This window comes from Stenella coeruleoalba (genome assembly GCF_951394435.1).
Source record: "Stenella coeruleoalba genome assembly, chromosome: 17".
Lineage (NCBI taxonomy): Eukaryota > Metazoa > Chordata > Mammalia > Artiodactyla > Delphinidae > Stenella > Stenella coeruleoalba.
In genome coordinates, this window is record NC_137163.1 from 5,588,295 (window position 1) to 5,612,267 (window position 23,973).

At 41.1% G+C, this 23,973-nt stretch overlaps 1 protein-coding gene across 12 annotated transcripts in view; it reads right to left on the reverse strand.

Moving 5' to 3' along the window:
* The window catches only part of LOC307176255 (uncharacterized protein), a 321,330-nt gene that overhangs the window by 53,054 nt on the left and 244,303 nt on the right, over positions 1-23,973 (reverse strand). For all 12 annotated transcript variants that reach the window (XR_013824654.1, XR_013824655.1, XR_013824656.1 and 9 more), the window contains one exon: positions 23,111-23,216. The gene's annotated coding sequence lies outside the window, so the exon portion shown is untranslated. The remainder of the gene's footprint in view (positions 1-23,110; positions 23,217-23,973) is intronic.

Genomic DNA, 23,973 nt, shown 5'->3' on the forward strand with positions numbered 1-23,973 from the left:
AGATGCCAGGCATGAAAAAGTACAGGATACATGTATATACTTTCCATCAAGTTAAAAAACAGGGAAAACACATATGTACTGTTACAAATCAGGAAAGTAGTTACCTTTTGGGAGAGGTATGATCGGATGGGGTGAGAGGGCCTCTATCATTCTGGTAATGTTGTGTTTCTTGATCTTGGTACTGGTTACACAAATGTGTTCAATCTGTGAAAATTCACCCTAATCATTTGTGTATTATTCTTTATTTTGAATTGATTTTGGGGGGGGCCACACTGTGTGACATGTGGGATCTTAGTTCCCCAAACAGGGATTGAACCCGTGCCCCTCACTGCAGTGGAAGCGCAGTCTTAACCGCTGGACCATCAGGGAAGTCCCTGTGTACCATTCTTGACATATGTTATATTTCACCATCGAAAAAAATTGGAGTGTCTTCTCCTGCCTCAAAATGCAATTTGGAGTCCTAAGTTTTCAGTACCCACTCAGCAGTTCCTGGAGGCACTGTGCAAACACACACTCACACCAGCACACATACAAGTGCTGTCCCACTTTCACGTGCCACGCAGGAAAACACAGTGACATATATTCATTCACACATATGCACACACATGTATGTATGCAAACATGCACATACAAAGCCACACACCCATGTGTGGGTTTTCTCCCGTGTGTTGTGACGTGCCTGTGGTCCCAACCTTCACCCCCTCCCCAGCCTTAGCTGCTAAGCTCTTCTCACACAGGAATCCTGTGTCTTCTTTTTTGTCCCCTGCTGGGCCTGCCTCTGACACACAAACAAACAGTTAAGTGTTTAATGCTGACACACTGCAGCGTGCAGAGTTAAAAAGCTTTGGCTCTCAGAAATCTCAACACTGGAAATGACAGCAGGTGGCTTCACCCGGAAATCGTGCGTGACCATGTTCTGCTCTCTCCACAGCTTGGAAGAAAAATAAACAAAGGCAATGAAAACACTTCCGGATGGGTAAGGTAGTCTGTCCTGGTAGCAGACACTCTTCCTTCTTCATAACTTATGCGGATTCATCGAGGAATTCACTCGTGCACAGATTGTAAGAAGCTGAAGAAAGATCTCAAGTCAGACCTCTGGGTGGAGAAAGAAGAAAACAGGAAGAAAGAATGAAGGAAGAAGAGAAAAGAGCAAAAGAGGAGGCGGTCAAAGGACAGAAGCAAAGGTTTGAGCGTTTTGTCTTGCCAAGTAAGTTTGGGAAGAAATCATGACCAAGTATACACTTAAAAATCTTTGTGGTCAGTGATAAAGTGCATTGACTTTTTTTAAATTTTTTATTTTATATTGGAGTATAGTTGATTAACAATGTGCTAGTTTCAGGTGTACAGCAAAGTGATTCAGTTCTACAAATACATGTATCTATTCTTTTTCAAATTCTTTTCCCATTTAGGTCATTACAGAATACTGAGCACAGTTCCCTGTGCTATACAGTAGGTCCTTATTGGTTATCTATTTTAAATATAGTAGTGTATACATGTCAATCCCAAATTCCCCAACCCTTCCCCCCTAGTAACCATAAGTTAAGTCTGTGAGTCTGTTTCTGTTTTGTAAATAAGTTCATTTGTATCATTATTTTTTAGATTCCCCACATAAGCAATATCATATGATATTTGTCCTTCTCTGTCTGACTTACTTCACCTAGTATGAAAGGATACATGCATCCCAATGTTCATTGCAGCACTGTTTACAAGAGCCAAGACATGGAAGCAACCTAAATGTCCATTGACAGATGAATGGATAAAGAAGATATGGTACATATATACAATACAATGGAATATTACTCAGCCATTAAAAAGAATGAAATAATGCCATTTGCAGCAACATGGATGGACCTGGAGGTGATCATACTGAGTGCACTGACTTTTTGACATTCTCACAAAGGGCAGTCATGGAGCACACAAAATCAGCAACAATGCCATTTAAATTACGAACCACCACCATGCCCAATATGGTTCCAGTACACAGCACTCTTGCCCGGGTTGCCACATCACACCAGACAGTGAGCAAAGTCAGGTCACGATGATGACCGCTCAATGGGAATCTTGTGGATCTGCCCTTGCTTGGAGGTTTCTAACCTCTCCCACATCGCTGGGCTTTCCCTGGAGATGTTTCACCTGTAGTTTCGTGCCTGGTCCTCTCAGTGACCATGTGGTGCCCACCATTTTCCTCTCATACCTGCCTTAGCTGATTGCCTGGATCTCTGGCCAGACTCTGATGTCTCCATCTTCAAGGAGCTATAGGCTCAGGTCGCTCTACCGAATCCCTGTGAAACCACTTCCTGTTGCTTCCAGGGCTCCACCTCCTCTAGGTCTGGTCCACCACTGGCATCTAAAGGGTGAGAGATGACTCCCAAAGCGCTGCCCGTGGCCAATGCCAGCAGCATCCCTGGAGAGCAGGCCCTATCACATATTTTCTTCTGGTCTCTGAGAAGCCTTTCCCAAGACCACCAGGTTTCTCCGTGCTCCTTTAGTATTTGCTACATATGATGATATCGTTCAACCATCAGAGCATTCTGGCGAGGAAGGGATACTGTACCTTCTTATAAAAAGAAGAAAACTGAGGTGCAAAGAGATTGACTTTCCTGGTGTCACACGATGGTGAAATGGCTTCAAATTTTGACCCCAGAACATGTTTGATTCATCATGACTTAGTGCTTGTAGCCAAAATGGAATTATTGCTCACTTTGTCTGTCTTCCAGAGCAGATGATAAACTCCAGGTCTATGTCATCTTTTGGTTCAAATTACCCATTCCACACCCCAAACAGCAGCATAGACCGTGCAATCTGGTTAATCTTTTTCCATGTGGCTAAACCCCATTCAACCTTCAGGGATTACTTACTTAAACATGATATTCTTAGGGAGCCCTTTCCTGACTCTTGCCTTACTTTAGGATCGCTGGTTATACCGTCCCATAACTCCTTATATGTCCCCTGTGATAGTACTCGTTGTGCTTAATTGTAAAGATCAATGTCTTAAAGAAGGGAGTGTCTGCCTCATTCACAAATGCAACCCCAGTGCCCATCCCCTATTTCAGCGCCTGGCACTAAGCATGTACGTAATATGTATTTATGTAAGACAGAAGTATTCTGATGCGTATAATAATTACTCTGGAAGTTTATTTAAAATGTACATGTGTCAGATTCTGTGGATCTGTGATGTGACCCAGGAACTTGCATTGGATCAATCAGTTTTCAAATTTCGATGCTGAAAGATAGTTTGCATATGTTTATTGAGTGAGTTAATCTTTAGGTGGATGAATGGGTAGATTGATAACAATGAATAAATATTGGGTTGGCCAAAAGCTTCATTCGGGTTTTTCTGTAAGACGTTACGGAAAAACCCTAACGAACTTTTTGGCCAACCCAACTACATCCATTAGCCATTTAATTAATGAATGGACAAATAAATATAATGCCGAGCTGAAGCGACATCTGAGGTTACGTTGACCCCATTAAGATGCATTTTACTCTTTCCCGAGTTCAGCCTAGTGGGTCTTCCCTTTGACATCTCTTTAAAGCAAATGCTCTGGGATGAAGAGTTCTCTGATAATCATCATCATTATATTTTACTCACCTCACCAACACTCCAAATGAAGCCTTTGCACTAAATCTTTACAGAAACAAACAGCTGGGAGCTAGGAAAACTCTTAATCAACCTGAAAGGAAACACTATGTTGCCATTTAAATAACTATCACCTCCCCACATGTGAACTCCTTAAGACCAACACTGAATAAATGCAGAGAACACATCTATTAGCTGAAAATGAAGAAAATAGTACTTATGAAATGAGTAATTTGAATTCGATGAATGTTTATAAATGTGTTTATATATGAATTGAATATTAACTTATAGCTTGAAAGGGTTTAATTCACCTTGGAATATTGTTTTGGAGCACAGGAAATATAACCAGTTCACAAAGGGAAAGGCAAAGGATGTCAGCACGCACAACTGAGGTCAATTAATTAGGCAATTTGCATACATTTGAACGGTTATTTTCGGAGCCTTTTATTTTTTTTTTTGACATTTGGCTCTTCCACTCCCATATTGTGTTTTCAGCATTCTATTTATGCAACACGTCAATCACTCAGCCACTCTGAGTGCATCGTGATTGGCTCAGGTGCAGCCCTGGAGGCCACCGTCTTCCCAAGAACTAGTTATCTCTGCACAAAAGACATAATAACTTGTCCAAATAAGCCCTAGAATGACAAGGAGGGAAGTCAGGTTTCAACCAAACCAATGAATTTGATATAGATGCATAAAATATTGGTAAACAGCTACTGGGATACAGTAGAAGCTCAGTAATTATTTGTTGAGTGAGTGAATAAATGAATGAGAGCTAGCCTGGATTTCAAGAATCATTGAATGCAGAGTTTTATAAAGTTATTGCAATAGCATCATTTAAACCTTTTGAAACCCACACCTTCCTCAACAGTGCTTTAACCCTCTATATGTTGCACTGAGCCACGTCTCAGGAAGATTTTGTGAAGCCTTACTGTATTCCAATGACCTTATAAAAATAAAATGTATATTTAATATGCTTTTACAATGAGTTATTTTGGTCCTTCGGGTTTTGAAAATTCCCATGAAGGATGCTCCACCCTCCCAATATCAAGGCAAAATTATAGAGGGTCCTAATGCGAAGTCAAACAGCTAGTTAATCAAATAATGATAAGGTTAACCAGATAGACAATGATACCTAACCTCTACTCCCTGACAACAAATGCAGAAGGAGGCCACTGGTAATCAGATGTCCAAGAACTAGGAGTCAGCCAAGGGAAGAGTAATCGCACCATCAGGAGGGAACCCCATCCTTATAGGTTTGTAATGTATCCGATTGTGCAAAGCGCTATTATACGTCTCACTCAATGTGAGTTTACGAAAGAAGCGCGGAAATGTCGTTGTCCTCATTTCGAACAGGAGGAAACCTGCTCTTTTTATTGGAGTGGGATATTCAAAGCACGATCACTGCTACGCTCAATTCTGATCCTCAGGCTTGCTCTGCCTTCAAGGCTGAGAAATGGTACAGAGAGCAGTGCAGAAAGAAAATCCATCCATTCCGAGTGGGGTTAGCACTTAGTGTTGCTGGGTCAGCACCCACTGTGTGTCATGACTGTGAGGAAGGTATTCTGCCCATCCCACACACTTTCCCTAAATTTTGGAAGATATATTAAGTATTTAACTACAGACAGAGCCTCTCTTTCCACAGAGGGAATAGAACGAAGAAAATAATGCTAGGAACAATCACTGTTTATACTAACAGTAAAAAATTAAGGTGTGTAGGGCGAATAGTAAAGCATGTCTTTCCAGTAGTTTTGGTTAGGTGGAAGTTTAGACAGAGCCTGATAGAAATATATTCTCCAAATGAGGAGGCTGGAGCGAGTGTCTTTGAAAGGAAAATAAATAATTCATGAGATGCGGTCTACTATACTGACATCAAACTTTGCCCACTCTCCTCCAACTTCACCAAGATCTTGATCTAGGTAATCTTTCCTATTATCCTATAAGCCAAATAGTTGGCATGTAAGTGCTGCGTTTGGTGACGTGAACCATTGAGAGTGTAGTGGAAAGGCCCTGAAGTTGGAATTACATCATTTTGTTAAAGAGTGGCGAGTTAATATATTAAAAGCCTGCAATGTACCAGGCATTGTACTAGGCTCATCGGCATACATTATCTAATTGAATTGTTATAATAACTCTTTGAGAAGCAAATTATATCCAGTTTCATTTATTTTGCAACCACGGCTCAAGGAATGTTTAAGTGTGTCCAGTTTCCCTTAGGCAACAAGCAGCAGAACCAAGACTTGAGCTCAAATCTCCCCAACTCCAAATCCCAGATTCTCGCCTTCGGCTCCACTACCTGGTAACCATGGGGTCCACTCACACGGCTCCACTGAATACCTTGAGCGCTGATAACTTAGGACCCAGGAGAGTAGATTGCTTATTCCAGGCACTGAGAAAGTAAGACCTGAGTCTAATTTTCCTGAGTCTGAGAATTCACAGCCTGCTGGCAGAACAGCCATTTCCCAGAAACTGGAAGGGAATGCTCTCCCCAAGCCCCCCGAAACAAACACACAATTTCCCCTAGTTGTAATCTCCAACTTTCCTTCCCTTCCGTCCCACTTTCCATTCACTACCTGTCGTCCCTGACCCACGCCCCACGCCTTCCCAGTCTATGAAGGCGACATGGCACAGACAGCAGGCTTAGTTTTGGAATCAGATAGAAGTGGCGGCTGAAAGGCTGATTCCCTGTGGGATTTTAAGCAAGATGAGCTCTCTCAGGCTTTTCTTCCTCATGCATTAAACAGGGAAAATAATGTTTAAACTGAAGTATTGTGAGTGTAAAGTGTCTGGTTTACAAAACTGAGCTACTATTTGTACAAATTGAACTATTACTGAAGTTCAATTCGATTCAGCAAACACTGACTAAGGGCACATTACATCAGATGACAACCAGGGTAAGATTTGGCTATTAGACTAAGTAACTCCCAGTTCAAGCCACCAACCCCAAGAAAAAGGAACTTCCATGTCATATTCCTGCTCACGCTCTGCTCTCTTACGGTTGTATTTGTCTCCTGTTCCCTGCCTCTCACAGGCCCTGAGCACCTGAGGCATCGCACTCTTCCTTGGCCCTGTCTCAAATTCCTTCCTTGGTTCGAATCGCCCGTGGCGTCTGGATTTTGCTAGTCTCCAGCTGCACCCTTCTCCATCCTCGCCCGGGGCGTGACACCATGGTGCTCACTCTTTGGAAGGAGATTCACCACATTTGCACTCAAAAAACCATCCAAGGAGTTCGGGGCTAGGCTCTGGGGATTCTGATGAATACAGTACTAATTTCTGTATTCAGAGGAAGTATCAAATGTGCATGCTTTCACTGACCTCTTACAGATTTCTATCACGAGAGCTTTCCTTAGAAATAGACACCAGTGCAAATGCTCTCATCCCAAGGCTAGCTGGGATGCCCTCATTGTTCAGCTCCACAAAAAACCCCTCACAGGTCTTTAATAGCAAATACTGTAGTTTAAGTTGCTAGTTTGGGTAGTTCTTTTTTTTTTTTTTCTGTCTGCCTGTCTATCTAATTTTCTTTCTTTCTTTCAAAGACAGAATAGGAGGTAGACAGAAAACCAGTATCTGAGAATCTGTTCACCATCCCTCACTTCTGAGACAGACACCTTGGTCCCCCAAAACACTCCTTTTCTAAAGGCTGCAGAATGAGCCAGTCTCTTTCACACAGCTCTGTTGATTCATTCGCGCGGACAAATGTCAACCAAAACGCTCATCCATTCTGAAAAATAAATCCCAAGTGAAGATGCACTACCTTATCTCCAATCAAAAACTACCTAAAATTTTGACTAAACCAATTTCACTGAGGTTTGGTCATTTGAAGCTAAAATATATTTTCTAAAGTCAAAATCCAAGCAACTATCAACCATAGGAAAAGGATATTAACACATTCATGTTTAGTTTAAGATTCGATATAAACTCTAAATTTGTCTTTATCCTGATCAAATTTTATCCTTTGTAACAGGTGTTTTCATAGGAAACAAATTTCTATGGACTAACTATTGCTTCTAAATATTATATTGTAGAAAAGCCAGAGTCATCAGCTTTTAATTCAATTAGCAAATTGAATGGCAGAAACTAATCAACTTTATTAAAAGGATTAGGTTTATTAAATTTTATGAAAATTTAAAGTTTGCTAATTATGAAACTAAAAAGGGTAATTATAATAAAACATGATCAGATTTGACGATAAAAATCATACATCAGATATAGATGAATTATTAAAGCTTTAACTCAGGGAAACTAGTTAGCGTGTGGTTTTGAGCTATAAGTGTTTTACCCGTTCATTCATTCATACGCTAGTGATAGATCTACTATGGTCTACAGTCCACGTTAAGGGCTGTGCAGAATGCAAGAGAAGGACTCACAGTCCTCGTACTCAAAGAATTCCCACTGAGTGGGGAAAGTGATTCTTGAGTTATACAGTGGCGCCTAACATGTAACTCTGTAGTTCCACGGAGTCTTTCTTAACCTTATCCTTGTGGTGGAGTAAACTCCTGTAGGGAAGACCTGTTGTATTGGGAGGGATGATGTGCTCACCAGGAGAACTGCTGTAGAGTAAGGAGCTGTGGAAGTGGCGAGCCCATGGGAAGGGAGGAAGGGACATGTAATATACACACACGTTTTGTACATGGATATATACATATACATACATGTACATACATAGATTTATAAAATCTGTCCAGTCCAAAGGTCAGCACCAAAGACAGAGTGCACCATACTAAACCCTTACCTGTAAGAAGGAGACACATGGGCTCAGGAGGAAAAGAGTTTTTCTCCTGATTTCAGGAGAAGCTTCTGTCTTGAAGGGAGAGAAATGCCCCAGCTAAGGCTAACATAGTAGTCATACTGCTTCATTCTGCTTTGTTTCTGCCCAGCAACCTTTACCTCTTCAACACCAGCTCCTTTTTCTCTTGGGGGAGCAATCCTATTCCCTCCTACCTTGTGGTTTGTGGCAGAAAGTATTTAGGGCAGGCTAAGCCTTGAACGTGCGTTGACTCAAGACCCAGTGCTTCCCAACCAGAGCACTTCCCTGGGATTTTGCAGAATGGGAACTAGTCCAACACAGAGATAACTTAGCCTAGAAAGTGCCTGGGTTTCCCGTCCCATCTTCAGAAGAAGACCATAGCTCATCTGTGGGAAGAAGCAGAGGCACTGAGGGAAGGAAAAGTACTGCTACTCATTGGGTTTCTGGTTATTTTACTTATTTAACTTATATATATTAAGCTGCATCGTTGTGACCACCTAGAGGGGTGTGATAAGGAAGGTGGGAGGGAGACGCAAGAGGGAGGGGATATGGGGATATGTGTATACGTATAGCTGATTCACTTTGTTATATAGCAGAAACTAACACAACATTGTAAAGCAATTATACTCCAATAAAGATGTAAAAAAAAAGCTGCATCACTGCTTTCCAAATTTTAATTAGTTGACCCAAAATAATTATACTTTCGCCTAATATATTTTTAGTTTGTTTTCTGTCATTTGTTTTTTGGGGTTTTTTTTGGGGGGGGGGTCATTGAATTTGATTAAAAAAAAAAAAAACCTGCTTCATATGCCCCCAAAAGATAATTCAGAAAATTTGTTTTTACAAACACATACATAACACCTTCTATGTGCCAGCGCTCAGAGTGGAAACTGAAAACAGATTCAGCTCCTAGTGAGGAAGATAAGAACAATGAAAGAGAACTGTACTATTTTAACGGTATAATAAATGGGTTTCATACAGTCATGAATGCCGGGGAAGGATTCCAAGGAAGTGTCACTAGAACTGGGGGTTCTTGGTGCCCCTTCCAACCCTAAGTTTTATTATTCCCTAATTTCCGAGGGAGGAGAAATGTCAAACACTTCATATCCCATGTCACTTAAGGAATAAAGGGTAGTTTTCAGTTTACCTCCATCTTCCCTCTAAGGCTTGCTGGTTCTTTCAACAGACACTCCACATCTAACTTGATTTTCTCGAGTTTGCTAAATGGCCACCGTCGGCTGATTGAGCCGTTTCTACTGATTACCAGGGGACTTGAATTAAAAAATGATCAATAAGATAATTCCTTACAGCTGTCAAATTCATAGTCTTTCCCAAGAAACATATGTGCTTGAATTCAGCATCTCAGCTCAACTTGGTACTGGTACATGACCTTGGACAAATTATTTCACCTCTCTAAACCTCAGTTTTCTTATCTATAAGATGGAGGTGGTGACATCTTTTTTTCAGAGCTTTTTAAACTGTAAATGTCATACGGAATCTCTTAACATAACATTTAACACACAGAGTTCAGTAAATCTTAGCTAACTCTGAGACAAATTGTTGGTGGAAAATCTTAAGGTTTGAGATTTCTGGTCATTTAAAATGTTGCCTCAAAGCCCATCATTCTGAATTTGTCATGCCTACCATCAATACCCAGCATGAGAAGTCTCAGTTCAGAGGTTTCAGTTCATATTTACTGATGAGGCACAAAGCAGTGATTGGTTTCCTATGATTATACACATGCATGCACACACACATAACTTATTACACAAATATTTACCTCACTCCTTCTATGTGCAAAGTTTTATAGGCAATAAAAAGATAAATCAGATATGCATCCTATTGTCAGGCACTTAAATTCAAGCAGGGGAGATAAGAGACATGAATCACTGGAATGTAAGGTTGCAACAGATAATAATAGCTACAATTTACTGGACATCTGTGTACCTGGTACTTTTCATCTGCCAGTTCTGTTTCAGAAATCAAACTTTCTTTTTCCTAAGGGGAACTCTTTTTTCCCCTTCCCACATTCCCTGCCTTGGCCAATACAAAAGGGATCTTCCCTGACCCCTTGTACACTTTCAGAGGTACTGGGGAAGACAATGAAGTACCAGGAAGGATGCTGGAGTTTTCGGAAAGTGGGGTGCTTCCACTTTCTCTCCATTCCTGTTCTCCTTGGTCTCCAGGACAACAAAGAACATTTAATCCATTGGACAAAGTTACCATCGGCTGCCTAAAAAATTAGGATAAATTCCACCACTTAGGTCTCTCATTCTTTGCCTTGTGGGTCAATGAAAAAGAGGATGCATTCTCTTACCTGCCATGTAAATCCTATTGGAGCAGGACTAAAGTTCTGCCTTCCAACCTTTCCCTCCTCCTCTTTCTGGGGTTCCACTTCTGTCTGTGACCTTGTCTTAGCCACCAAAACCAAGTGAATTATTCTTTGGAACTGTAATGTTTGATCTGTATATTTTTATGTTACTGCCATGTGGGAGGCAACCCTGGAGACAGCAGAGTGGGTCGGGAGCTGGCCTCACCTTCAACTTATTGTTTATTAAGCACCAGGAATTGGGCTGTGTGATTTCCACACAGGATGCTCACAACAGCCCTAAGAGGAGGCTAGTAAGAGGTTCCACTTGATCAAGACATTTCTCCGGGTTCAAAGGTTCAATCTGCAGAGTAGAAAGGTGCACTGACAGTGATTAAGGAAGCAGGATTCATAAACACATGAGGAGAGAGGGAGGAAAGAAGGGAGGAAGAAAGGTGAAACTTTCAACTCATGCTCTTGTAAAAGCCCTCTGGGAGACAAGGTGTTATCACTGCAAAACTTTTTGCTTCTCTACAGACCTATGACTAAAATCTCCAGGGGAAGGTCAGTCCCATTAAATTTTCGAGTATTCTCTGAGCACTTACAGCATTTTACACAAAGCATGTTGCTCTGAAAGTTGCATGTGACCATCTACAATAATATGCACCAGAGAATGAGCAGTGGGCCAGACCCAAGCCAGTGGTCAATAAATGGTAATTATGAAGAAAGTTTTCTGGAGCAGAGTGGGCGTCCAACCCACTGCGTACATCTTTCAGGATGCTACAGAGAAGTCAGAATTGATGAGTTTCAAATTTGATTTCAAATATGCAGAGTAAACACAGAAACAGAGATCAGGTAATAACAACTAAGTTTGTTTTTTGCGGTACGCAGGCCTCTCACTGTTGTGGCCTCTCCCATTGTGGAGCACAGGCTCCGGACACGCAGGCTCAGTGGCCATGGCTCACGGCCCCAGCCGCTCTGCGGCATGTGGGATCTTCCCGGGCTGGGGCACGAACCCGTGTCCCCTGCATCGGCAGGCGGACTCTCAACCACTGCGCCACCAGGGAAGCTCAACAACTCAGTTTTGAATAGCCCTCTACAGTTCACTGAACAATCCCACACCGGCCATCTTGATTCTCACCCCAACCTTACGAGACTGGTAGATAGGATATAACATATTTTTTATTATTTTCAGGAGCTCAAAGAGCAGAAGGGTATTTCCCAAGATAACAGCATTTCAAAGTGGGAGAGCCAGGGTCTAAGTTGATTCTGTGATTTTTATCCAAAAAGTCAATCCATGCAAGCCAACAAGAAATTGCAATTATGTCAATTGTGCTGTCCCACATTTGTGTTTAGATAGCCTGGGTTATTTTAAGAACAAACGCAGGGACTCCCTGGTGGTCCAGTAGTTAGGATTTCGCCTTCCAATGCAGGGTTTATGGATTCTAGCCCTGGTCAGGGAGCTAAGACCCCACGTGCCTCCGGCTAGAAGGCCAAAACATACAACAGAAGCAACATTGTAACAAGTTCAATAAAGACTTTAAAAATGGTCCACATTGGGCTTCCCTGGTGGCCGCGCACGGTTGAGAGTCTGTCTGCTGATGCAGGGGACACGGGTTCGTGCCCCGGTCTGGGAGGATCCCACATGCCGCGGAGCGGCTGGGCCTGTAAGTCATGGCCGCTGAGCCTGCACGTCCGGAGCCTGTGCTCCGCAACGGGAGAGGCCGCAACAGTGAGAGGCCCGCGTACCGCAAAAAAAAAAAAAAGAGGAAATCCAAAAATATCTAGAAACAAATGACAATGAAAACACGAGGACCCAAAACCTATGGGTTGCAGCAAAAGAAGTTCTAAGAGGGAAGCTTATAGCAATACAATCCTACCTCAAGAAACAAGAAACATCTCAAATAAACAACCTAACCTTACACCTAAAACAATTAGAGAAAGAAGAGCCAAAAAACCCCAAAGTTAGCAGAAGGAAAGAAATCATAAAAGAGATCAGAAATAAATGAAAAAGAAATGAAAGAAGCAATAGCAAAGATCAATAAAACTAAAAGCTGGTTCTTTGAGAAGATAAACAAAATTGATAAAACATTACCCAGACACATCAAGAAAAAAAGGGAGAAGACTCAAATCAATAGAATTAGAAATGAAAAAGGAGAAGTAACAACTGACACTGTAGAAATACAAAGGATCATGAGAGATTACTACAAGCAACTCTATGCCAATAAAATGCACAATCTGGAAGAAATGGACACATTTTTAGAAAAGCACAACCTTCCAAGACTGAAACAGGAAGAAACAGAAAATATAAACAGGCCAATCACAAGCACTGAAATTGAAACTGTGATTAAAAATCTTGCAACAAACAAAAGCCCAGGACCAGATGGCTTCACAGGCAAATTCTATCAAACACTTAGAGAAGAGCTATCACCTATCCTTCTCAAACTCTTCCAAAATATACCAGAAGGAGGAACACTCCCAAACTCATTCTACGAGGCCACCATCAACCTGATACCAAAACCAGTCAAAGATGTCCCAAAGAAAGAAAACTACAGGCCAATATCACTGATGAACATAGATGAAAAAATCCTCAACAAAATACTAGCAGACAGAATCTAACAGGACATTAAAAGGCTCATACACCGTGATCAAGTGGGGTTTATTCCAGGAATGCAAGGATTCTTCAATATATGCAAATCAATCAATATGATAAACTGAAGGGAAAAAAACATATGATCATCTCAATAGATGCAGAAAAAACTTTCCACAAAATTCAACACCCATTTATGATAAAAACCCTCCAGAAGTAGGCATAGAGGGAACTTACCTCAACATAATAAAGGCCATGTATGACAAACCCACAGCCAACATCATTCTCAATGGTGAAAAACTGAAAACGTTTCCTCTAAGCTCAGGAATAAGACAAGGTTGCCCACTCTCACTCTTATTCAACATAGTTTTGGAAGTTTTAGCCACAGCAATCAGAGAGGAAAAATAAAAAGGAATCCAAATTGGAAAAGAAGAAGTAAAGCTGTCACTGTTTGCAGATGACATGATACTACACATAGAGAATCCTAAAGATGCTACCAGAAAACTACGAGAGCTAATCAATGAATTTGGTAGAGTAGCAGGATACAAAATTAATGCACAGAAATCTCTTGCATTCCTATACACTAACAATGAAAAATCTGAAAGAGAAATTAAGGAAACACTCCCATTTACCACTGCAACAAAAAGGATAAAATACCTGGGAATAAACCTACCTAAGGAGACAAAAGATCTGTATGCAGAAGACTATAAGACACTGATGAAAGAAATTAAAGCTGATACAAACAGATGGAGAGATATACCATGTTCTTTGATTGGAAGAATCAACATTGTGAAAATGACTATACTACCCAAAGCAATCTACAGATTCAATGCAATCCCTATCAAACTATCAATGGCATTTTTCACAGAACTAGAACAAAAAATTTCACAATTTGTATGGAAACACAAAACACCCCTAATAGCCAAAGCAATCTTGAGAAAGAATAACAGAGATGGAGGAATCAGACTCCCTGACTTCAGACTATATTACAAAGCTACCGTAATCAAGACAGTATGGTACTGGCACAAAAACAGAAATATAGAATCATGGAACAGGATAGAAAGCCCAGAGATAAACCCACGCACATATGGTCACCTTATTTTTGATAAAGGAGGCAAGAATATACAATGGAGAAAAGACAGCGTCTTCAATAAGTGGTGCTGGGAAACTGGACAGCTACATGTAAAAGAATGAAATTAGAACACTCCCTAACACCATACACAAAAATAAACTCAAAATGGATTAAAGACCTAAATGTAAGGCCAGATACTATAAAATGTTTAGAGGAGAACATAGGCAGAACATTCTATGACATAAATTACAGCAAGATCCTTTTTGACCCGCCTCGTAGAGAAATGGAAATAAAAAAAATAAATAAACAAATGGGACCTAATGAAACTTAAAAGCTTTTGCACAGCAAAGGAAACCATCAACAAGATGAAAAGACAACCCTCAGAATGGGAGAAAATATTTGCAAATGAAGCAACTGACAAAGGATTAATCTCCAAAATATACAAGCAGCTCATGCAGCTCAATATCAAAAAAACAACCCAATCCAAAAATGGGCAGAAGACCTAAATAGACATTTCTCCAAATAAGATATACAGAATTCCAACTAACACATGAAAGGGTGCTCAACATCACTAATCATTAGAGGAATGCAAATCAAAACTACAATGAGGTAACACCTCACACCAGTCAGAACGGCCATCATCAAAAAATCTACAAATAATAAACGCTGCAGAGGGTGTGGAGAAAAGAGAACCCCCGGCACTGTTGGTGGGAATGTAAATTGATACAGCCACTATGGCGAACAGTATGGAGGCAATCCCACTACTGGGCATATACCCTTAGAAAACCATAATTCAAAAATTGCTGTTCATTGTAGCACTATTTACAATAGCCAGGACATGGAAGCAACCTAAATGTCCATCGACAGACGGATGGATAAAGAAGATGTTGTACAGATGTGGCACAGATGTGGCAATGGAATATTACTCAGCCATAAAAAGGAACAAAATTGAGTTATTTGTAGTGAGGTGGATGGACCTAGAGTCTGTCATACAGAGTGAAGTAAGTCAGAAAGAGAAAAACAATACCATAATCTAACACATATATATTGAATCTAAAAAACAAAAAAAATCATTCTCAACAACGTAGGGGCAGGACAGGAATAATAACGCAGATGTAGAGAATGGACTTCAGGACACGGGGAGGGGGAAGGGGATGAAGTGGGATGAAGTGAGAGAGTGGCATGGACATATATACACTACCAAATGTAAAACAGATAGCTAGTGGGAAGCAGCCGCATAGCACAGGGAGATCAGCTCGGTGCTTTGTGACCACCTAGAGGGGTGGGATAGGGAGGGTGGGAGGGAGACACAAGAGGGAGGAGATATGGGGATATATGCATATGTGTAGCTGATGCATTTTGTTATAAAGCAGAAACTAACACACCTTTGTGAAGCAATTATACTCCAATAAAAATGTTTAAAAAAGAAGAATATCAATTGCTGTGTTAAGGACAAATGAAGAAACAGTTATGATTTAGTTTCATAAGCTGAAAAGTCATGTGCAAAAGTGAAGAGCTTTTCTTTTATGAATGGAACTGCTGATGTTTTCTACACCATCTATTTTAATACTCATAACAACTGGGATGACGTCATACCCTGGTGCCGGTAAGGAGACAGCGCTTCAGAGAGTTTAACAGTCTCGTTCAAAGCTGTGCACATGTAGCGAGTTACGTGGGGGAGTCCAGATTCCGAACCCATCCCTCGATGCGAAGCCCAGATGGATTCCCCAACTCCTCTGCCAAAAAGAGAGAAGCCGCTTATGGCACTGCATTGCTTTGGGTCATCAGAGGGCCAGCTTTGTGCACAGGAAGGAAAGCGCACACATGAGAGCTTCCAGATCAAAATGTCCCTCCTGCTTAGCAGGGAGAGGATGGCTCAGCTCTTCCTGGGAAAGGGACTGTGAGAGCTCAGTAGTATAGAATTATAGTATTTGAGTCAGCCGGCCTTGCTCAAGCCCCGACCCACGACCCCATCAGCTGTGCTACCCCAAAACTCAGATCCTTTCTATGTGAAATGAAATTAATGCAACTACCTACTTTATGATGCTGCTGCGAGGATTAAGGTAGACATTTCATGTGAACCGGCCAAAAGCGGCTGCCAGCCAGTGAGCCCTCAGGGAAAGTTACATAGTAATCGTGCTGTCAGAGTTACCAAGAAGCTCAGGGTGCCACACTCGCGTGTATCGGGGAGAGACCCAGTGTGTGCAGTCAGGAAAGGCTTCCAAGGAAATGACATTTAAAGTAAGATCTGGAGAAGGTGTGGGGATTAACCAGGTGAAGAGTTCTGGACATGTTTCCTAGAGCACGCCAAGGAGAAAGGATGCCATGAACAATAACTTAGGCACCAAAAATCTTGGTGCAAATGAAAGACCTAGAGGTAGGTAGAAGCAAGGTCATGAAGGGAATTTGAAGCTCAGTTATGGACTTTTTCTTTTTTAAAGAATGTGTCCTGCACACAAGGCAAGTCCCTGAAGGGCTGTAGACTTGCTTTACCTGGCATCTGACGATGGATTTTTCCCAGCTCGGGAGGCTGTTTATTCCTGATTTGAAGAGTTCTGTCACTCAGGCATATAAGTCATGACAGTACATCTCCAAAATGTATCCCCCAGTTGTGCCATATCCCTTTTCTCTGTGACCATGAACCTAGCACAATCTCTTTTCTGGATTTCTGCAGCAACTTCCCAAACTACTTCCCCACACAACACCCCCGGCCCCAGCTCAATGCCTAACGCTCAGCAAGCACGGTAATCTCTCTAAAGCACAATCAGATTATATCCCTCCCTGTTTAAAACCATCGAATCATTTCCCTTTCTACTTAGGAAAAAAAAATCCAAAATTCTTACCCTGCTTTACACAGTCCTACCTAAACTAGATTCTCCTTTTTTAACCATTTCCATTTGAAAACCTGTTTCTCAAGGAGACTTTTTCTGACAACTCTAGGTAAAACAGCTCTGGATTTTCCCTCTTCACATAACAAAAATCGTTTCTCTCTACACATAATTCCTGGTATAGTTTTAAGAGGTTTTATCAGTATCCAGACCTATCTCCTGAATTCATCTGTCTACGTGCTTGTCATTTGTTTTCCCTCTTGAGCAGATAAATTCTGCTGGGCAGGAATTCTGTCTAATCTGCCTCTGTGTCCTCAGCACAGGGAAGAATTTATGGCACAAATTAGAGAGGAAATTTTGGTTTGGTTACCCACTGAGTGGGTATTTCTTCCGATTCTTCCAATCAACATTTAGGTTCCCAAGTTGATTTGTTCACCTTTATGTTCGTTTTAAACCCTCATGTACCACAAGATTGATTATGAGACAATGAAGCTATGATCATTCTAAATCCCAGATCCTCTTGGGTCTGAATTCATCTGGTTGTTACTACTATTTTTTTTTTTTTTTTTTTTTTGCGGTACGCGGGCCTCTCACTGTTGTGGCCTCCCCCGCCGCAGAGCACAGGCTCCGGACGCGCAGGCTCAGTGGCCATGGCTCACGGGCGCAGCTGCTCCGCGGCATGTGGGATCTTCCCAGACCAGGGCACGAACCCGTGTCCCCTGCATCAGCAGGCGGACTCCCAACCACTGTGCCACCAGGAAAGCCCACTACTACTTCTAATGATCATCATCACCATCATCACCATCATCAACACCATCACCATCACCATCATCATCATCATCATCACCATCATCACCATCACCATCATCACCATCATCACCATCATTACCATCATCATCACCATCACCACCACCAGCAATCTTTATCAGCACAAACACCACCACCATCCTATAATAATAGCCGCTTCTAAAAACACATTTCATGTGCCAGACATTCTGCCACTTTCTTATTTAATCTTCACAATGAGAGAATGTTCACACCATTTTCTTTATTTTTCAGATAGAGAGAGAGTGGCTCAGAGCTCAGAAATCTCAAATGGGTTGTTCAATCACAGAGCTAAGGTGTGGGCAGGTGGGTTTCAAGCCTAGGTTGGCTTGAACCCAAAGGCAGTGCTTTCCACAGGGCAATCATGCTCTCTCTCATTTTATTCCAGATTATCTCATTTCATGATTATTGACTAGACCCCAGCTCATCACTACCCTTTGGATTTTTTAAAAACTCATTTCATCCCACTCTTTCTTCTGTAAGGACTGTGGCTTGGAATTGACATCTGGCTCCTGTGCTCTCAGCCACCCTGGGCAGAGTCCTCCTGACTCTTACCATGAAGTCCTAAAACCAAGTCCACCCTAATTCTCATTCCAAGTGGAAAACTTGAGAATATGTCTGTATAACTGGATTGGTGAAATCGAGTTATTAAGACACAGTCACTGATGGGCTCTCAGGGTCCACACATGTTTTTTTGTTGTCTACACTAAGTGCCGTCTTAATTTCAATACAGAAGATTGAAGCTCAGAGAATCCAATGTCTTGATGGGCACATCCATCAGAGCCGCTGACTGGCAAGACCCTGCTTGCCAATTCCCTTGAAAAGATTTCTTAATAGAACTTAAGAGATCTTCTTGAAATGAGTGTGATGGGATGGTGCTTTTTGCTCTCATCACTTTAACCACATTAGAGCCCAGTGCATTAAGCCTCGCTTTTGGAATTGCACCAATAATAAGCTAAAGAGCTGCAGATTTGAGTTAAATCTTTGACATCTCAAGAGGAAAAAAAATCGTCAAGAAAAACATGCCTCACATTTTCTCTCCCTTGTCAGACAAATTGGTATTCTGTTGATCTTGTTTTTGAAATATCTTGTATTTCAAGCCATTAGAAAGAGAAAACACTTATTTATCATCACTTTCCTATGATGCTTAGATGTGCACTGTCAAGGGTGATTTTTCAGACATAATCCAGCCATGTGAGGATTGCTATTTGTGTTAATTAGTATGTGACAGATTGGATTTCTCCAGAGGGCCTCCCAACTCTTGTGGCTTATTTAAAGCAAGGAGAAATGAATTTTACTGTGCAGTAAGCGATTATGGGCCTAACATTTCCTCTGTACGACCCCTTGCCCTAAGTGGTTTTATAAGATGTTTATCTCAGATGTGGCCAAGTGTGTTTTCATGTGGTCAGGCTTCTTTCTCAGGGCCCATACAGACTGTCTCTTAGCTTCCATTTTGAAATCCGAAATTCTGAAGGCTGAAGGTTTTTTATAAGTATTTTGCAATAAAACATTACCTGACTTGACATGAGGCTTTTTCTAGTCTTTATCCCTTTAGTGTGGATGGGTTTGTTGGTTACTGCATAAATATTTATATTTCTTCTCCATGACCCCACTGAGGACATGACCTTTCTAAAATTAAAGGAAATAAAGAAAGGAAGAGGAAGGAAGGAGGGAGGGAGGAAAGGAAGGAAAGAAGAAAGAAAGGGAGGGAGAGAGGAGAGAATTCTAAAGCACAAGCCCTAAAACTTCCAGATACTGATTGAGAAACTGTGCCTCTATGTTGATGACACCATATGGATATACAAGTAGTTTTCATCAGTATTAAACCGTGAGTTCTACTGGTAGATTGATGACCAACTGTCAAGTTGGTAAAAACCCCAACCTTGTCTTTGGTCTCTAGGCAACCTCTCCTCCCTTCACTGTCAACATAGAAAACCTCTTCTGTTCTCCATAACCAAAAAGTCTCACCATATTGCAAATCCCAAATTCACTCCTCTGACATCTTCCTTGTTTCCCTAACACAGTAACCTGCACTGCTCTCCAGGAGAACAATGCGGGTAGCTTTCTCACATTCGAACTTTGACTTATAGTTAATTGCATGTCTCCCCTACTTGACTGCAGAGTTTACTCACACACTCATATTATTTATTCATTCATGCAATTGTTCAAGTTTTAATGCCAGTCTTATACTGGGTACTTTTATAATTTTGTTTTCCGATTAGTCACTGCAAAAACCTTTAACACATTATTAATGCCTCAATTTTTACAGAAGAAAAACTGATAACTGAGGTTCAGAGAGTTTAGACAACTTAAGGATTGTAAACTGTATACTTAGGATTTTAACTCAGGTCTTTCTGACCCAAAAGTCCATGGTTTGTGGATACTACACAGTGTCTGGGGGACATATCGTCCTATTTGCTTTGTTTTGGTCATGCTATAATGCACTACTGAAGTGGTTTTTAAATAGGTAGTTAGATGTATTACTCATTTTTTCCATTAGATGACTCAGAGGAACACAGAGATCTCCTGCCTTGCTCTGCCTGATACAGTTAAGGAATTATGCCCTCGTCTTAGATTTTGACTTATTGTCTCCTGTACTGACCACGTGTGTTGACTTTTCCTTTTTATGCATGTTCCAAAAGGAAAGATATTATCTCAAAGTAATGCCACTTAAACACAAGAGAATGTATTATTTTTAGTTTTAAGGATAACTTTATGACTGGCTACTATGACAGTCGGCTGAGAGTAAGGCCTCAGACGCTGCTCAGTCAGGGGCTTGCATCTCCCCGAGCACCCTACCTCTGACGCTGCAATACAATTAGCGTGAATCTATTATTCATCCCCCAGGATATAGTCAAGAAAGGGAGTCTAAGGCTTCTGTTAATCCAACCTGATTCTTTGTGTGGGTAATTTCCACGGTTCTCTTGCAAGTGGCTTTTTTTGCTCAACATCATATAATGCAACTCATCTTTGCTGATATGCGTAGTGGTGATCTGTTCTGTTTCACTGCTACATGGTATTCCATTGTAAACGTGTACCACATTTAATTAATCCATTTATAGCCATTGCATATCAGGTTTTTCTAATTTTCTTCTGTTTTTTTTTTTATCTGCTTATCCATTCATATATTCAACAGATAGTCATTGAGGGCCTATCCAGTGACAAGCAATGTTCTAGGCACTTTGGAAACAAGAGTAAACCAATGCAGCAGTGTCCTTAAGGAGCTTACATTCTCGAGTAAAGAAGGAAACAAAAATAAATGTGAATACACAGTGTGTCAGATGTGGAAAAAAAAAAAAAGTGGGACGAGGGGAATAAGGATTGTTGCAGTTGGAGAACACAGTGTAGTCATGTATTACGTAGCATAGTCAGGGAAATCTTCATTGATAAGGTGAACTTTTGTATAGAGACCTAAATCTGGTGCTCTCTGGAGAAGACGTTATCCAAACAGGATGCAAAGGCCTTAAGTAAGTAGGATTTTGGACCATCTGAGGCACAGTAAGTGGGCCATGGTGCCTGGATCAGGGTGAATGAGGAAGAGTGGAGAAAATGAGATCAAAAATGTTACAGGGAAGCTAAGACAGGTAGGGCTTAATGGCCCAAGATAAAGATCTTTGCTTTTGCTCTAAGTGGGATGGGAAGTCCTTGGGGAGATGTGATGAGAAAGAGCGGCACGATACGAATTATTTTTTAATAGAGTCACTCTGGCTGCTGTGTTGAGTGTGAACATTAAAAAAGCCAGGGATGAATCAAGGAGTCTGGCTGGGGGGTATTGTGAGAATCAACTTCAAGAATGATGGTAACTTGTACCACTGTAGTGAGAAGTAATGCAGTTACAGAAATACAGTAGTATACTGATATATTAGCAGGTTTGAGTTTTCATACCTCCCTGTGTCCATGCTGACACTGACTTTGGACTTTATATTTGACTTATTTTGGCCAACAGGACAGTATCAGATTGAGATACACAGGAGACTGAAAAACTGCTTATGTATTTCTGCTTTCAGGTCACCGTAATATCAACATGCCTGGACAAGCCTGCTTGAGGGATGTGAGAGACGTGTTGAAGAATTAAATCGTTGAAGCCCAAGCCAGATGACCACAAACACATGAAATGAAATAAGCCAAGCCAGGTCCAAATCATCAAAACTGCTCTGTTCATCTGCAGGCTTCTCAAAAATAGTAAATCATGATGGTATTAAGGTTTGGAGTAGTTTGTTATGCAGCATTAGCTAACTGATATAATGCATAGAAAGAGCAGATGTGTTGGTGGGAATCTTTTCTGTTTACTTCTATTTGTTCATAGGTATAAAAAATAAGGACAGTGACTGAGAGTGAGGATTAGGAATGGCTTTTGAGGAGGTTTTCGAGTGAGAAGATCTAAATTATTTATCTAGAAGAATGAGAGAGAAAACAAACAGCAGAATTCAGTAGAATAATGTATACTAAGATCCCAGTTGGGGTTAATGCTTAAAACTGTAAAGGGAGACAGGGCATTATGCCTGTGTGTTTTTCTTCAGACATACTGAGCTGCATGAGATAGGAGGCAAAGACTCGGATTTCGCCAGGCTTATTTTAGTTTTGTTTTGGAAAAAGAAGGAGATGGGGTCAGGAGTCAGCACACATTTTCTGTAAAAGGAGATACAGGAAACGTTTTAAGCCTTGTGTGCCAGAGACTCTCTGTAGTGACTACTGAACTCTGCCATTGCAGCATGGAAACAGCCACAGGCAATACCTGAACAAATGGTATGGCTCTGTGTTTCCAATAAAACTTTATTTACAAAACACATGACCCGCCCCAGGTCTAAAGACGTGAGGGTATTCAGAAGGGAGTGATTATAAACTCAGTCCCTCTAATCAAATTGGGAAAAGAGGAGATTATTGAAGACATAAAGAATGAACACTCTTACACACATCGATTGGTGTAAATGTGTGTGTGTCGAAATGTTACTCACCTCGTTAACACTACTGGGTAATGGCAACTTGTTTTCCTTACTATCTACACCATTTTATCCTTCCAGTGGCATATTAGGAAAACTCTAGTTTCCTCACATCCTTGTCAATAGTTAATATTTATAGATTTATCTCTCTCTCTCTGCTAATTTTGGGATTATAAATGGTATCATATTGTCATTTTAATACAACATTTTCTTGGCTCACCATGTTTTCTGGAATCCCAGAACTGCCATCTTGTTCACTCTGTGGAATGGATGGATGTACAGAGAAGCTCCACACATGTGCCAGGCCTCTGCCTACTGATAGACCCCTGTAAGAGACAGACACATGGCTGAATCCAATGCACATGTCCAGGCCTGTTCTAGGCCCTGGCCAACCCTGAACAAGATAGGAAGTACTTTGTGGCTTGAGGCAAATTATTTGATGGAATCTAGAATTAAGTCATTGAGCTCAATGCATTACTTATCGGGAGACTTGAACATCATCTTAAGCAGCACCATGGTTCTACTTATAGTTATGGAAAGTGGCTCCTTCTGGAACTCATATTTCTCAGTATTAATAAAAATATGAAACCCCCTGATGACTTGGATCTGCCCTTTATAGCATCTAGTTGCAGACGGGCTTACGGAGATGGTCTCAAGGCTAGCATGTCTCATAGATAGAAACCAATGAGTGTTTTATTTTGTCTCTAATGCAAACTTCATGTGGCGAGCACTTTTAACAGTTACGGTATTACAAAAATAACTGCCCATTCTCAAAAAATTTAAAAACAAAGAAAATGACGAAAAATAAAATCAATGCATTCTGAGTTCCACCACACAGCAATGTTAATGTTTGATCATCCTGCGCATGGGTGTCTTCAGGGTCACAAGCGCAAACCACTCCCAGGATATATTACCTAAGATGTAGATGTCACTGTACTTTACACAGGGAGCATCGGCAACATGTAGTTCCTTAACCCCTTTCTTGTTATTTGTAAGACTTGGTGACACCTGGCTTGAGGTTCATTAGATAGTACCATCCCCTGTCCAAATGGTGGAGTTTCAGGGTCCCTCATAGAAATGATG